The sequence below is a fragment of the Loxodonta africana genome, chromosome 5 (genome assembly GCF_030014295.1).
Source record: "Loxodonta africana isolate mLoxAfr1 chromosome 5, mLoxAfr1.hap2, whole genome shotgun sequence".
Taxonomy (NCBI): domain Eukaryota; kingdom Metazoa; phylum Chordata; class Mammalia; order Proboscidea; family Elephantidae; genus Loxodonta; species Loxodonta africana.
In genome coordinates, this window is record NC_087346.1 from 15,390,846 (window position 1) to 15,404,093 (window position 13,248).

Consider the following 13,248-nt stretch of genomic DNA (forward strand, 5'->3'; position numbering starts at 1 on the left):
AAAGGACAGAGTAGAACTGCCCCACGGGGTTTCCAAAGAGCAGCTGGTGAATTCAAAGAGCCAACCTTTTGGTTAGCAGCCGAGCTCTTAACTACTGCACCACCAGGGCTCCACAAATGACCAAGGGGGGTCATAATGCCTACTGAGAAAACAAGAGATAAGGCCCAAAATTCAGTACAATAATCTTCACTTCGGTTCCACTGAGAATAAAATTTAGCACCAAACTCCACATCATAAAGGATTTCCTAATCCCTCAGGGTTTTCATGCAACTCCAAAAAACCATTCTGTTTGTTGCAAAACTTGGGAGGCTCCCGATGTCAAGGACTGAGGTCTAGGTTCTTTTTTGGTTTAATACCAGTTTTCCATCCTCTTCATGCCAGATTCTGTGTTGCTTTTGTAATTTACACAATAAAATGCTGTCTGTTCAAAAGGGAACATCATTAGAGGGTTGGCAGGAGCCCCTCAAATACTCCATTCATTTTGATTGCGGCACTTGACATCCTGCAAAGTTCACACACATGAGGAAGAGATTGCACAGCGTGAACTGAGGGGAAAAAACCCGCTGCCTATCCCTCCAGGAGGGTGCTGATAACGTGAGGCAGGTAGTACACAACATGCTTTATGGGACAGCTCTGTAAATGGTCATGACTTTCAGCACAAAACAAATTAAGACATAGTCATAGCCCCACTACCTCTGCTACCACTGGGTGGCATTCTCTGTGATTAAATATCTATCGTATTGTTTTCAGGCCTGCCAGTACACAAACTGCGGAATTCAGAATTGCAATTTACTTCAAGTCCTGAAAATAAAAGTGATATACTAAAAAAAAAAATTTTAAATTACACTTTACTTTCAACTGTAAGTCAAATCATTATGATCGATACAGAAGGGGTGACTAAATACCTTCCCAATACTGTCGTTTCACGGTGTTGAATATTGTTCAAAATAAATAGGCCATTTGGTAAATATTTTGAAATATTGTCTTAAAAGTGGAGTCCTGGTGGCGCAGTGGTTAAGAGCTCAGCTGCTAACCAAAAGACCGTATGTTGGAACCTACCAGCTGCTCCTTGGAAACCCTATGGGACAGTTCTACTCTGTCCTATTGGGTAGCTATGAGTCGCAATCAACTAGAAATCAACTAGACGGCAACAGGTTTTGGTTTGGCCTTTAAACTTTCAATTTATTATAAAGAAACCTAAGTTATGAAAAATCAGATTTACAGAAAAGATAAATTGAAGGAGGGTTGTTATTTACATCTTCTTAAAGAGTTCACCACAGGATTCCTTCATAGCAAACCCCTGTAATAAAATGGAGAACCTGTGACTCTCAGGTGGATTCCTGCCACTGTATGCTCTCGGTGATTTTCTCCTGTTGACATTTGGGAGGTGGGAGGGAAGTTTTATTTGTCCTTCAAAGAGTAAACTTTTTCCAGCCTCCTCTTTTCTGACTGCCAAGGCCCCCATATGAGAGCACATCCCAGAGTCTAGGGCAAGTGGGCCACCAATCATTGTAGCCTATGTGAGGAAGGGTGTCATTGTTAGTTCTCCACAACCTCAGGTCTTCTGTCCTCAGCCTTGGGTCAAAATTAACTCTTCTCAGCCATTGGTCCCACCAACATTGCCAAGGTTCCTCTGGCGAGACTTTCTCATGGTCCTGGCCACTCACGCTCTTAACCTATAGAGTCTACATCTCATGGAAAGAACTTGGGTGTTGGATTTTGGATCCTAATTCTGATCCACCCATTAATAGCCAAGCGACTGCAATACCTTGGAGCTTCAGTTTTCCCATCCATAGTGGTGGTAAGGATATATAATTTATCGGACAGTGAGAGGATTAAGTTAAATGTTCATAAAGCATCCAGCCCTGTGCCTGTCACATACCAAAACCCAAACCTGTTGCCATCGAGTCGGTTCCAACTCATAGCAACCCTATAGGACAGAGCAGAATTGCCCCATAGGGTTTCCAAGGAGAAGCTGGTGGACCTGAACTGCCAACCTTTTGGTTCGCAGCCAAACACCTAACCACTGTGCCAGCAGGGCTCCAGAGCAGGTGCTTAAAAAATGGGAGATTTCATGATGACAGCTATTACCCTGGGTGTTTCCTGTCTCTTTTTTTTCTCTTGTCTGTGCTTAATATTCTTCCAGCAGGCTCTCAGTTGACGCAGAGTTCCTTTCTTTTAACCTGTATTCCTCCCCACAAACTCCTCATCTCTTACTCTACTCTCCTCATAAGTTAGCTCAGTGGGCCAGAACGCCCACTCCCTCAACAGAAATCATTCCCTTCTCCTAACCCCCACCAGGAGCCAGACACTATTTCCATACAACAGTGGTACATCTGCATGTCATTACAGCCCAACTCCCCTGGCTCCGGCCAGACTGAACAGGATGCCAAATCCACAATGGCTTTTGGGGAAGAGAGTCTGTCGAAAGTTCCTCAGTACATTTAAAATAGAATTTGACTTATAAAACCTTGAGTGTATAGGTAACTTTCAGGAACAAGTATGCAGTTCCTGAGAAGTGACGTTCACAGGTTTAAAAAAAAAAAAGTTCTGTATGATTCTTTGTCCTTATATTGAGCCTTCTCCAGCATAAGAAAGGGAAAGGAATAAAGTTAACTAAAATTTGTTTTCTGAGTGTCTAATCTGTGCTAGGCACTGTATTACGTATTTCACAACCATTATGTTACTTAATTTTCACAACTAACTCCATGAAATGAGTACTATTATCTTCATTTTACAAATAAGAACTAAGATTCAAAGCGGTCAAGTGACTTGGGTTACAAATACAGCTAGTACCTGGCAGAGCCGAGATATAAATCCAAGTCTGTCTTACCATTTATGGCAGAGAATGCTTTATAACACATAAGATCCAATAAAACCTGTCTTTCTGGTTGGCTTAAATATTTAACCTGGTGCTTTGGATCATCGAAGTCAAAAGACCCTCTTATATTAGGTAGAAGAACTCTTGACGCCTCCAGCATCTGGGTGGTTGCAATACTCTCAGGTTGCCGGAAATCGTTAGGGCCAATGTGATGCCTTTCTCATTTCAGCGTCTCCAGAAAGCCCTAATCTCCTGGTGGGAATTTTCTGTCCAGCTTGCACAGTCATACAAAAAGCACTAAACCTTATGACTACAAATTAACCCTTTTTCCCTGGAGCTGTGTAGGGACAAAGATATGGACAGACTGTGACCTCTTCCATTCAGAGATGGACAAGAGACAGGCCAGCTGGGCAGGTGCTCAGGACTCCAGCCTTGACCAGGCACTACAACGTCACTGGGAGCTTAAAGTCTACTGGCAATATAACCCAACTGTAGGAAAATTATACTTATCAGGCTTCTGCTAGGGAAGTATACAGAATGTGGTGGAAAGAAATGTTTTAATAAGCTGCTTGGGGTGAGAGAAAGACTTTTAAGGCGTATGATTAAGTCATGGCTGATGGGCCCTCAGTTGCGATCTAAGGAGTTTAGGTCAGATGACTATAGGGCTCTTGTTTTGGGAAGTAGGGGTTATATATTTGGATTCAGAGCTGGATTGCCTAGGAAAGGCTGAGCCCTGTAACTCAGCATTTATTCATTCATTCATTCAACACATATATATTGACCACTTACTACATGCTGTGTTCTGTCTGAGGTGCCGGGAATAAACCAGTGAACAAAATGTCAAACTAAAAAGACCCCAGCCCTTCTTAAAAGCTTGTGAGTGGTCATCTAAAATACTCCTCTGGTCCCACCCTGTCTGGTGAAATGGAGAATGAAGAAAATCAAAGACACAAGGGAAAGATTAGTTCAAAGGACTAATGGACCACAACTACCATAGACTTCACCAGACTGAGTCTAGCACAACTAGGTGGTGCCTGGCTACCACCACAGACTGCTCTGATAGGGATCACAATAGAGTGTCCCAGACACAGCTGGAGAAAAATGCAGAACAAATTCAAACTCACAAAAAAGGACCAGACTTCCTAGTCTGACAGCAATGGAGAAACCCTGAGAGTATTGCCCCCAGACACCCTTTTAACCCAGTACTGTGGTCACTCCTGAGGTTCACCCTTCAGCTGAAGATTAGACAGGCCCATAAAACAAACAATAATACCCATAACTCAACCATGTATATGAGACAAAATGGGCACACCAGCCCAAGGGCAAAGACGAGAAGCCAAGAGGGGACAGGAAATCTGGGCAAATGGAAATGGGGAACTATGGTCGGGAAGAGGGGAGTGTCGACATGTTGCGGGGTTGGCAACCAATGTCGCAAAACAATATGTGTATTAATTATTTAACGAGAAACTAATTTGCTCTGTAAACCTTCATCTAAAGCACAATAAAAATAAATACATAAAATAATAAAAAGACTCCAGCCTTTCTGCTAAATAAGTATTGAGATAAAACAACCTGAAAAATAATATAAAATAAGAATGTAAAAAGACTAAAGAATGAACTGAAACCATAAGAAAAGACTTGGGCACTATGAAAAAAATATTTAAGAATATCAGTTTGTTGATGTGCCAGGTAAGTACCCTGCCATGAGTACTGAAATATTAACCTACATTGAGTGCCCATGTGCCCAACTCTGCTTCTATTTTATGATTCTGTGATTCTTCATTACATTTATAGAATAAATATTCACCAAAGCAAATACCAGAATTGGGAGTATTATTTTATTAGTACTTCAAGAACCTCTCAATTCAATGTATTCATCTTTCCTATGAACAACTAGAGACATTAAGAAGCAAAGAGATCAATTGAGTTTACCTGTTATATTTATTACAATGAAGGCTGTTTTTATAACAACAACAACAAAAAAAAACCTAAAACAGATGTTTAAAGAAGATAAAGAAGACATTCATTTCTCTCCCAAGTAGCAGTCAGGCCAATCTATCCTGGCAGGTCTGCTCCCCCTAAATCAATAAGGACCCAGGTTCTCCACCACCCCCCAGGGCATTTTACTTGATCTGCATGATCAAATCTGGGTCATGACAGGGGTCACTTCATAGGTAAGGAGCCAGACCAAATGGGAGCACAGGCCTGCTGTTTGAAGGTCAAGGTCTGGGTATGGCACAAATCGCATCCACTCTCATCCCTAGGCCTGAACTCAGTGACATTGCCCGGTCCAACTCCAAGGTTATCTGGGAAATAACCATGTATCCAGCTAAAACTCTCTTACTCTGGAAGAAAGAAAACATAGATTTAGGGGATCATTTAGCAGAATGTCACACCTGTAATTCTAGCAAATATGTGGAGGGGCAGTGTTTTAGTTACCTAGTGTTGCTATAACACAAATAACACAAGTGGGTGGTTTTGGCAAACAGAAACTTATTCTCTCATGGTCTAGGAGGTTAGAAGTCTGAATTCAGGGTACCTGGTCCAGGGGAAGCCTTTCTGTCTGTGTTGGCTCTGGGGGAGGGTCACTGTCATCAACCTTCCCCTGGTCCAGGAGTTTCTCAGTACAGGGACCCTGGGTCCAAAGGATGCACTCCCCCCCGGCTCTTCTGTCTTGGTGGTATAATGTCCCTTCCCTCTCTGCTCGATTCTATTTTATATCTCAAAATACAGCCTAATCCTGTAGATTGAGTCCTGCCTCATTAACATAACTGCCTCTACTCCTGCTTCATTAACATCATAGAGGTTAGGATTTATAAAACACAGGATAATCGCATCAGATCACAAAATGGTAGACAACCACACAATACTAGGAACAATGGCCTAGCCAAGTTCACACACATTTTGGGGGGACACAATTCAATCTATAACAGGTAGTTAGCTAAGCTTTTTTGGGAAAAAAGTATACTTCAGTATGTTAGTCAACCACAAGTATTTGTCAAAGTTCTGCTATTAGCTTACCATTGGGGGTAAAAGAAACAACAAAAAAAAGGAGGTGATAACTTAGATAGATAAGACTGTTCACATATAATAATCAAAATATAATTTTTAAAAGCATGCAAGTAAGTACTTAATTGTAAAGACTCATTTCTAATTTCAGATCTATATTTTTATACTATACTCTTCCAACTTGATACTCTCACATTTAATATATTTAGAACTTGTGTTTTTCCTAAAACTTTTTCCATATTACATCCCCTGCATTCACCTGAAAGTCATCAGTGACTTCCCAATCTCTCTCTCTCTTTCTCTCACTTCCCTACAGTAACCAGACTGCCATCCATTTATACTGGTTAGAACCAAATACCTACTCATCTCCTCTCTTGCCTCTGTTCTAGCTCAGGCTCTCATCGCTTCTTGCAAGGAAAGAGCTCCCACGCTCTCTCCTTCCTCAAACCATCCTCTATATTGCTTCCTGAGTGGTCTTTCTAAAACACAAATTCTTATTTTCAATAAGTATTTATTGAGTGCCTGATAAGGCCAGACACTGTCCTACATGTCTGAGACTCAGCAGTGAACAAGACAGATAAAGATGCTCTCATGAACCTTGCATTTTAGCAGGGGGTAGGGGGAGTCAAAGAATAAATGATATACAAAATAAGTGAGTAAAATATAAGGTACGTTGGAAGGTGACCAATACTAAGGGGAAAAAAGTAGAGTAGAATAAGGGAGATTGAGTGTTGCATTAAGTAGAGTGGTCATTAAATGAGAAGGTGACATTTAAACAAAGACCAAAGTAGGTGAAGGAGTTAGCCGTGGAGATCTGGGTAAAAAGAATTTCAAGAAGAGGGAGATGGCTGAGTTATAAAAACCTAATGTGGGAGCCTGCTGGTGTGTTCAAGGAACAGAAAAGAGGCCAGCAAGCCTGGAGCAAAACCATTGACTACAGAGAGGGCTTAGAGGGGATTGGAAGGACTTTGGTGCTCACTTTGAATGACATGAGACGTTACTGAGGGTTTTGAGCAGAGAAGTGGCATGATCTAATTCAAGGACCACTCTGATTGCTGCGTTGAAAGTAGAGAGTTGAGGGAAAGGTTTGGGAAGGCAAGGGTAGAAGCAGGCAGACCAGTTACGGAGCTATTGCAATATTCCAGACAAGAGATGATAGTGGCTTCTACAAGGATTATAATGGCGAAGAGCACTGGATATATTTTGAAAGCAGAGCCAACAGGACTTGATGTGAGATATGAAAGACAGAAGTCTAGGATGACATAAACGTGTTTAGAACTAAGCAAACGGAAAGGTTGAGATGCCATTAACTGAGATGAGAAAGACTGAGGGAGGAGCTGTTGGGGGTTTGAGAGGAGATCAGAGGTTTGGTTTTAGAATGATAACCTTGAGATGTATATTTGACATCTAAGTGAGGATGCTAAGTAAGCAGTTGGATATGCAAGCCTGGATTCAAGCAAGAGGTCCTGGCCTGGAGATAAATAATAAAAGCCAACACTTGTATATGTACAGGCACTGCACTAAGCGTTTTAGTTATGCTGATTCATCTAATCCTCACAACAACCCCAAGAGACAGTAGGAAATACCGTCATCTCTCCTTTCACAGATGAGTAAACTGAGGCTCACAGAGATTAAGTAATCACAAAGGTAATTTGTGGAAAAGTTGTAATTTGAACCCAGGTGTATAGGAACCAAAGGAGCCCTGGTAGTGGTTAAGAGCTTGGCTGTTTCCTGAAAGGTCAGCGGTTTGAATCCCCAGCCGCTCCACAGGAGGAAGATGTGGCAGTCTGCTTCCATAAACTTTTGGAAACCTGTCCTATAGAGTCACTATGGTGTCACTAAGAGTTGGAATTGAAGTGACAGCAATGGGTTATATAAGCACCAGAATTTGTGCTTTGAGCCATAATGCTATAGTGCAGGTAATAAATTTGGGGGTCTTCAGCATATGAATGATATTTAAAGTTTTGAGATGAGGTGAGATCCCTAAGGGAGTATGACAGGGAGAAGAGGTCTGAGAAATTTCCTTCAAAATAATATGGGATGGGGTCAATGGAAGCAGGTGAGAGTATAAATAAAATAAGATTGCCACAAAGTAGATAAATGTCAAAGCTGGGTATGGGCACATGGGGTTCATTACACCTTGCTGTCTGTAGTGCAGTGGTTAAGAGTTTGGCTGCTAACCCAAAGGTCTCTGCTAATGTACCAGGCACTCCTTGGAAACCCTATGGGGCAGTTCTACTCTGTTCTACAGGGTCTCTAAGAGTTAGAAGTGACTCAACAGCATCGGGTTTGGGTTTACTCTGTGTATGACAAAAAATTGTCCACAATAAAAAGTGAAAAACAAAGGTAGAGAGACGAGGAAGAATTACCAAAGGAAACCAAAAAAGAGTTACAATTAGGCAGGAAGAAAACCAGGAATGTGATATTGTAGAAATCAAGTGTTCTAATTGTCTATCACTGCATAAAAGACCCCCCCAAAACTTGATGGCCTAAAAAAAACAAGAAGCATTGATTTTACTCACAATCTGTAATCCGGGTGGGGCTCCTTCACCTTTTGGCTACTAAGAACAGTATTGCAATGAACATTGTTGTACAAGCATCTGTTTGTGTTCTTGCTTTCAGTTCCATTGAATATATACCTAGTAGTGGGAAAACAGAAAACAACAGGTGTTGGCGAGGATGTAAAGAACTGGAACCCTCATCCACTGCTAGTGGGATTGTAAAATGGTACAGCTTTTGTAGAACCATTGTGCTTCCTCAAAAAGTTAAACACAAAGTCACCATATGACCTAGCAATTGCACTCACTGAGACTTGATTTCAAAAATGCTCTGATACTTGAAATCAGGGATGAGGCAGGAATGTCAATGCTGTATCTCTCCCAAGGTACACCTGGCAAGTACAGAAGGGCAGGGGGCAGCTGTTCTCAACTCCCCTCCAGATTCTGAGAAAAGTGTTGGTCACCCCACATGCCACTGAACATGGCACTGGGGTCACTGCACTGTTGCAGAAGAGCCAAAGAGGGAACATACAAACAAAAAAACATGAGAACTGAAAGGCAAATTTTACCTTTACTTCCCCATTTCTGCTAACTTGAAAGCACAAAGGATGTCTAAAACCATCAGGCTTGACTCAGTACACGTTTTCATCATGATGAAGTATTTTTGCAAGTAATATCTTTGTTTTATTATATGTCTTTTCAAAACAGTCGTTTGAAAAGAGAACACTTAAAGAGTGGGTGAGGTGAAACCTCTAAGGACATCATTCTCATTATCCCATATTCTTGGCCAAGAGTTGAAGTGTTTCTCAAACACGCAAAGAACTGAAGTAACTCTCAAGAGCAGGTATTAACCCTTTCATCCTCTGCCTTCAACTAACATAATTTAGTCAAATCACAGTATGTTAATGAGGCATTTGAAGAGCAAATTCTACTTCACTACAAATATATACTTTTGAGTTGTGTTTTCTTCCTTCACCTCTCCCCATCATTTTTTGGTGCTCACCACCCCCGCCCTTGGCAGAGTCCTCTCCTTCTTGGTGTCTGGAAGATACCAGTCTCCTGATTTTTCTGTACATCTCGTGTTACCGTTCCTTATCCTTAGTTTTTGCACAGACTCTTCTTCAGCTTCTCACACCTCCTTTTCCTCAGTTCATTTCTCTCTTCATTCTAGGAGCTCTTAGTGGCCTCATCCTGACTCATGGTCTTAGACGCTGCTGCCCCATTGGTGTTTCTGTGGTAGTAGCGGTGGTATAAGGAGTCCTTGGGTAGTGCAAAGTACACTCAGCTGATAACCAAAGTTTGGAGGTCCAGATACACAGAGACAGCTCAGAAGAAAGGCCTGGCGATCTACTTCTGAAAAACCAGCCATTGAAAACCCTATGGAGCACAGTTCTAGTCTGACACCTATGGGGTTGCCATGAGTCAGAATTCATTCAATGGCAACTGGTAATGGCGGTGGTCATAACAGCAGTAGCATTAGTACACCCATGCCTCACTAACTGACATGGTTAGTTTCCAAACACAAGGTCGTTATGTGAAAATTGGCATTATGCAAAAACAGAAGACGGCCATATTGGATCACAAAATGGAAGATGACTACATCATTCCATAACTGCCAAATTACATCATTCCATAACTGTCAAGTTACACCATTACATAACTGCCAAACTGAGAATCATGGTACAGCCAAGTCAACACATAACCTTAACCATCACAGCCAGCATTACTCTTGCTTTGTACCTCAGCGTTCGTTACTGCCAGACATATGTCACTAATGCACAAAACAGTCGGATAGCAGATGTCTTACTATTGTTGTAAATGTGAAATGTCAGATAACAAAATGGTCAATAAGCAAGGAGTGGGTGTAGTTAGAGTAACGGCACTACACCGTAATGGCTGTGATAGTAGCAGGAGCACTAACAGCGCAGGAGTATTATTTTTAATCTCAATTATTGCAGTAGCCTTCTAAAAATTCTATCCTTGATTTTGCCCCTTCTTATAGCATCCGTCACATTGCCACCAGTGTAATCCTTCCAAAATATAAATTCAATCTTGTCACTCCTCACTTTCAATCTTCTAACAGCGCCGGTGGCCTTGGGGAAAAATGTAAATTCTTAGTATGGCATAAAAGGCCTGTCGTCCCTCGACCCTGACTACCTCAACCCTGCCATGCCCCCACATAACCATCCCAAACGACTTGCATTTTACCACATACACCATGTTGTTTCTCTCCTTTGTTCCTGGAATGCCCTTCCTCTTACCTCCTGCTCCACCCCCAATCTTGCTAATTTCCATGTGTCCTTCTGGAAAATTTCCAAGTGTCCTTTCCAGGAAAATAACCTCTACCCTTCTGGTCCACCAGGTGTCCATCCTATGTGTTTCCTCTATCACAGCACTTTACAACAATGATTATTATTATTTTGCTATTTGTTGTTTGTGTCCCTCTTTGCTCTATGCCTAGCACTCAAATGCAAGCACATTAGGGATAGTCAATAAGTGTTGAATGGGCTCTTTTCTGGTTCCAACTTTCCGCACCCGCTCTGGTGGCTCTTAGTCTATCTAGCAAGAGAGGTAGAAGTGTCAGTAGATAATCACAGTATAATTTCAGAGGATTCATGAACCCCCTTAGGCTCATCCAGAAATCCCAGGTGAATGACCAATTAAGCAAATGAGGAAATGGACATGCAGAAAGGACAACTGAGAAGAACATCACTACTTGGTGACCTATCGTGTCAGAGTCTTGTGAGAGCATTTGCTTTTTAAAGTTAAGAGTTGAAAAGCGTAGGATCCCACTCGCCTTCCAGACCAACAGTAAGCCACTAACCAGCACCTTTGGATATGGTCACTCCACCAGTTTGGAATCCACTTAATCAAGGGCATGGGAGAGAATTTGTAAAATGCTTTGTGGTAATCCTTCGCTTTGCTCTGATCCACCAACCTCATAGCTTTATTTAAAAATTTTTTTTAAAACACTGGCTTTTTATTCCTCTGGATTCTGTCCACATAAAGCCTCAAGGGTTTCTTTCCTAGGTCCTCTGTGCTCAGGCCATTTTCCATGGAAGTTTCTATTTCAGCTCTCTAATCTTGCCTCCCTCAGTCAGTTTCTCTTCTACTCCCCCTGGCCCTACTTTCAGCCATCTAACTCTTAGCACATAGCTCCTCATTTCAGCACCTGCCCTTGGCTCTGTTCAGCACTTTTTTTTAAATCACAAACTTTTTCTTCCACATCTTTCACCTTTTCTTACCTCATCACCCTTCCTCTTCCCTGGCCAGGCCCTGCGATTTATTTTCCACCTTCCGCTTCAACAGTTCTCCATCTGGTCTCAACATCCTTTAGTCTCACCCACACAGCAGCTTCTAGTCCAAAGTTCACATGTACTTCACATCTGTGACCTTTGTCTAAGTAAGAAAGAGCCTTACAGCAACACACATCAGGGTCAGCATTTCTACATCCCATTTCTCTTTGCAGCTGGTATGACCCATCTGGGTTAAGTGGCTCAATTGGTTAGAGCTGTCATTTTCAAGCTTCTGTGAGCTGCAGAATCCCTTATTCAAATAAAGCCTGAAAGTGTTAGCAAGAAATACTTAAAACACTGGCTTGCTCTGGCTGCAGCAGGTATGGAAGTCTGGAGCCCCCTCTGCCTCTCATTCTCATGACCCCTAGAGGAGTCTGCAAAACCCCAAGGTTTAAAAAGCACTGAATAAGAGTGTGTTCTAATGCAGCCCACATGGCAAGCTCCACACCATCAGGCCAGGTTTTGCCATGGGCTATGCAACATCCCAGAAAGCACCTAACATAATAGTTATGTGGGCAACCCTGGAGAGTAGCACAACTGACAGAGTTCAAATCCCAACTCTCCCACTTGCTAGGTGAGCATCACTGGACAATTTACTTAACCTCTCTGTGCCTGACATTTCTCATCTGTGAGGCAGGGATAATAATGGTTCCTGTCAGTTCAGTGGTAGAATTCTGCCTCCCATGTGGGAGACCTGGATTTGATTCCAGCCAGTACACCTCATGCACGGCTACCACCTATCTTCCAGTGAAGGCTTATGTGTTGCTATGATGCTGAACAGGTTTTATCAGCACTTCCAGACTAAGGTGGACTAGGAAGAAAGGCCTGGTGATACGTTTTTGAAAATTGGCCAGTGAAAATCCAATGGATCACAATGGTCTGATCCTCAACCTATCATGGGGATAGGGCAGGACTAGGTAGCATTTTGTTCCCTTGTGCATGAGGTTGCCATGAGTCAGGGGCTGACTTGGCAGCAGCTGACAACAACTTCTCTTGGTCTAAGAGGATTAAATGAGTTCAGACCTGGAAAAGGCTTAGAAGAATGGCTGGCTGACCAAGTGTAGGTGGTAGATAATTGTTTGCTATTGTTATCTCCAAAATTATATCACTGTTTCCAAGGGAGACCTGGGGTGAAAGTGTAAGTGACTCAACACAGTTTTGCTGTCACAGAACACACCTTGTAGTCAGTGGTTAGCACCGTCCTTCTCTTACATAAGGTACCATGGACTGTCCTTTTGCCAGTCAACCTGTTGAAGCACATGGAACGGCAGCTAGGTGCCCTAAAAGGGGACACTGACTTCGTCCAACAGAGCAACTGACTCCACAGAGGAGTGTACTTCTCAAGATTTATTACAGATTTAGATCAAGTAAAGATTATATTCAGTGCTCAGCTTTTCAATGGAAACAACATGGGCCATTTTCTTAGACTTGTAAATCTAAGGTTAATTGGGAGTTGAGTATTGCAATTTTAGGAAACAGGATACTTGGCATGTTTGTATATTTTTTAATCTGTCCCCTGTTTATAAATACAAACATATGCCATTAATTTATGCTTTTTCCTCCTATAGGCTTCACCAGGGCAACACAAATAAAGAGATTAGTCATTAAACCCAGAAGGAATTTG

The 13,248-nt window shown here is 42.1% G+C and overlaps 1 long non-coding RNA gene across 2 annotated transcripts in view; it reads right to left on the reverse strand.

The window, feature by feature from the left end:
• Positions 1–2,597: 2,597 nt before the first annotated feature.
• LOC104845936 (uncharacterized) overlaps positions 2,598–13,248 on the reverse strand; it is a 42,130-nt gene continuing 31,479 nt past the window's right edge. For both annotated transcript variants that reach the window (XR_010322008.1, XR_775717.3), the window contains exons 3-4: positions 8,353–8,469; positions 2,598–5,166 (exon numbers count right to left, since the gene is read on the reverse strand). This is a non-coding gene — a long non-coding RNA (uncharacterized LOC104845936). The remainder of the gene's footprint in view (positions 5,167–8,352; positions 8,470–13,248) is intronic.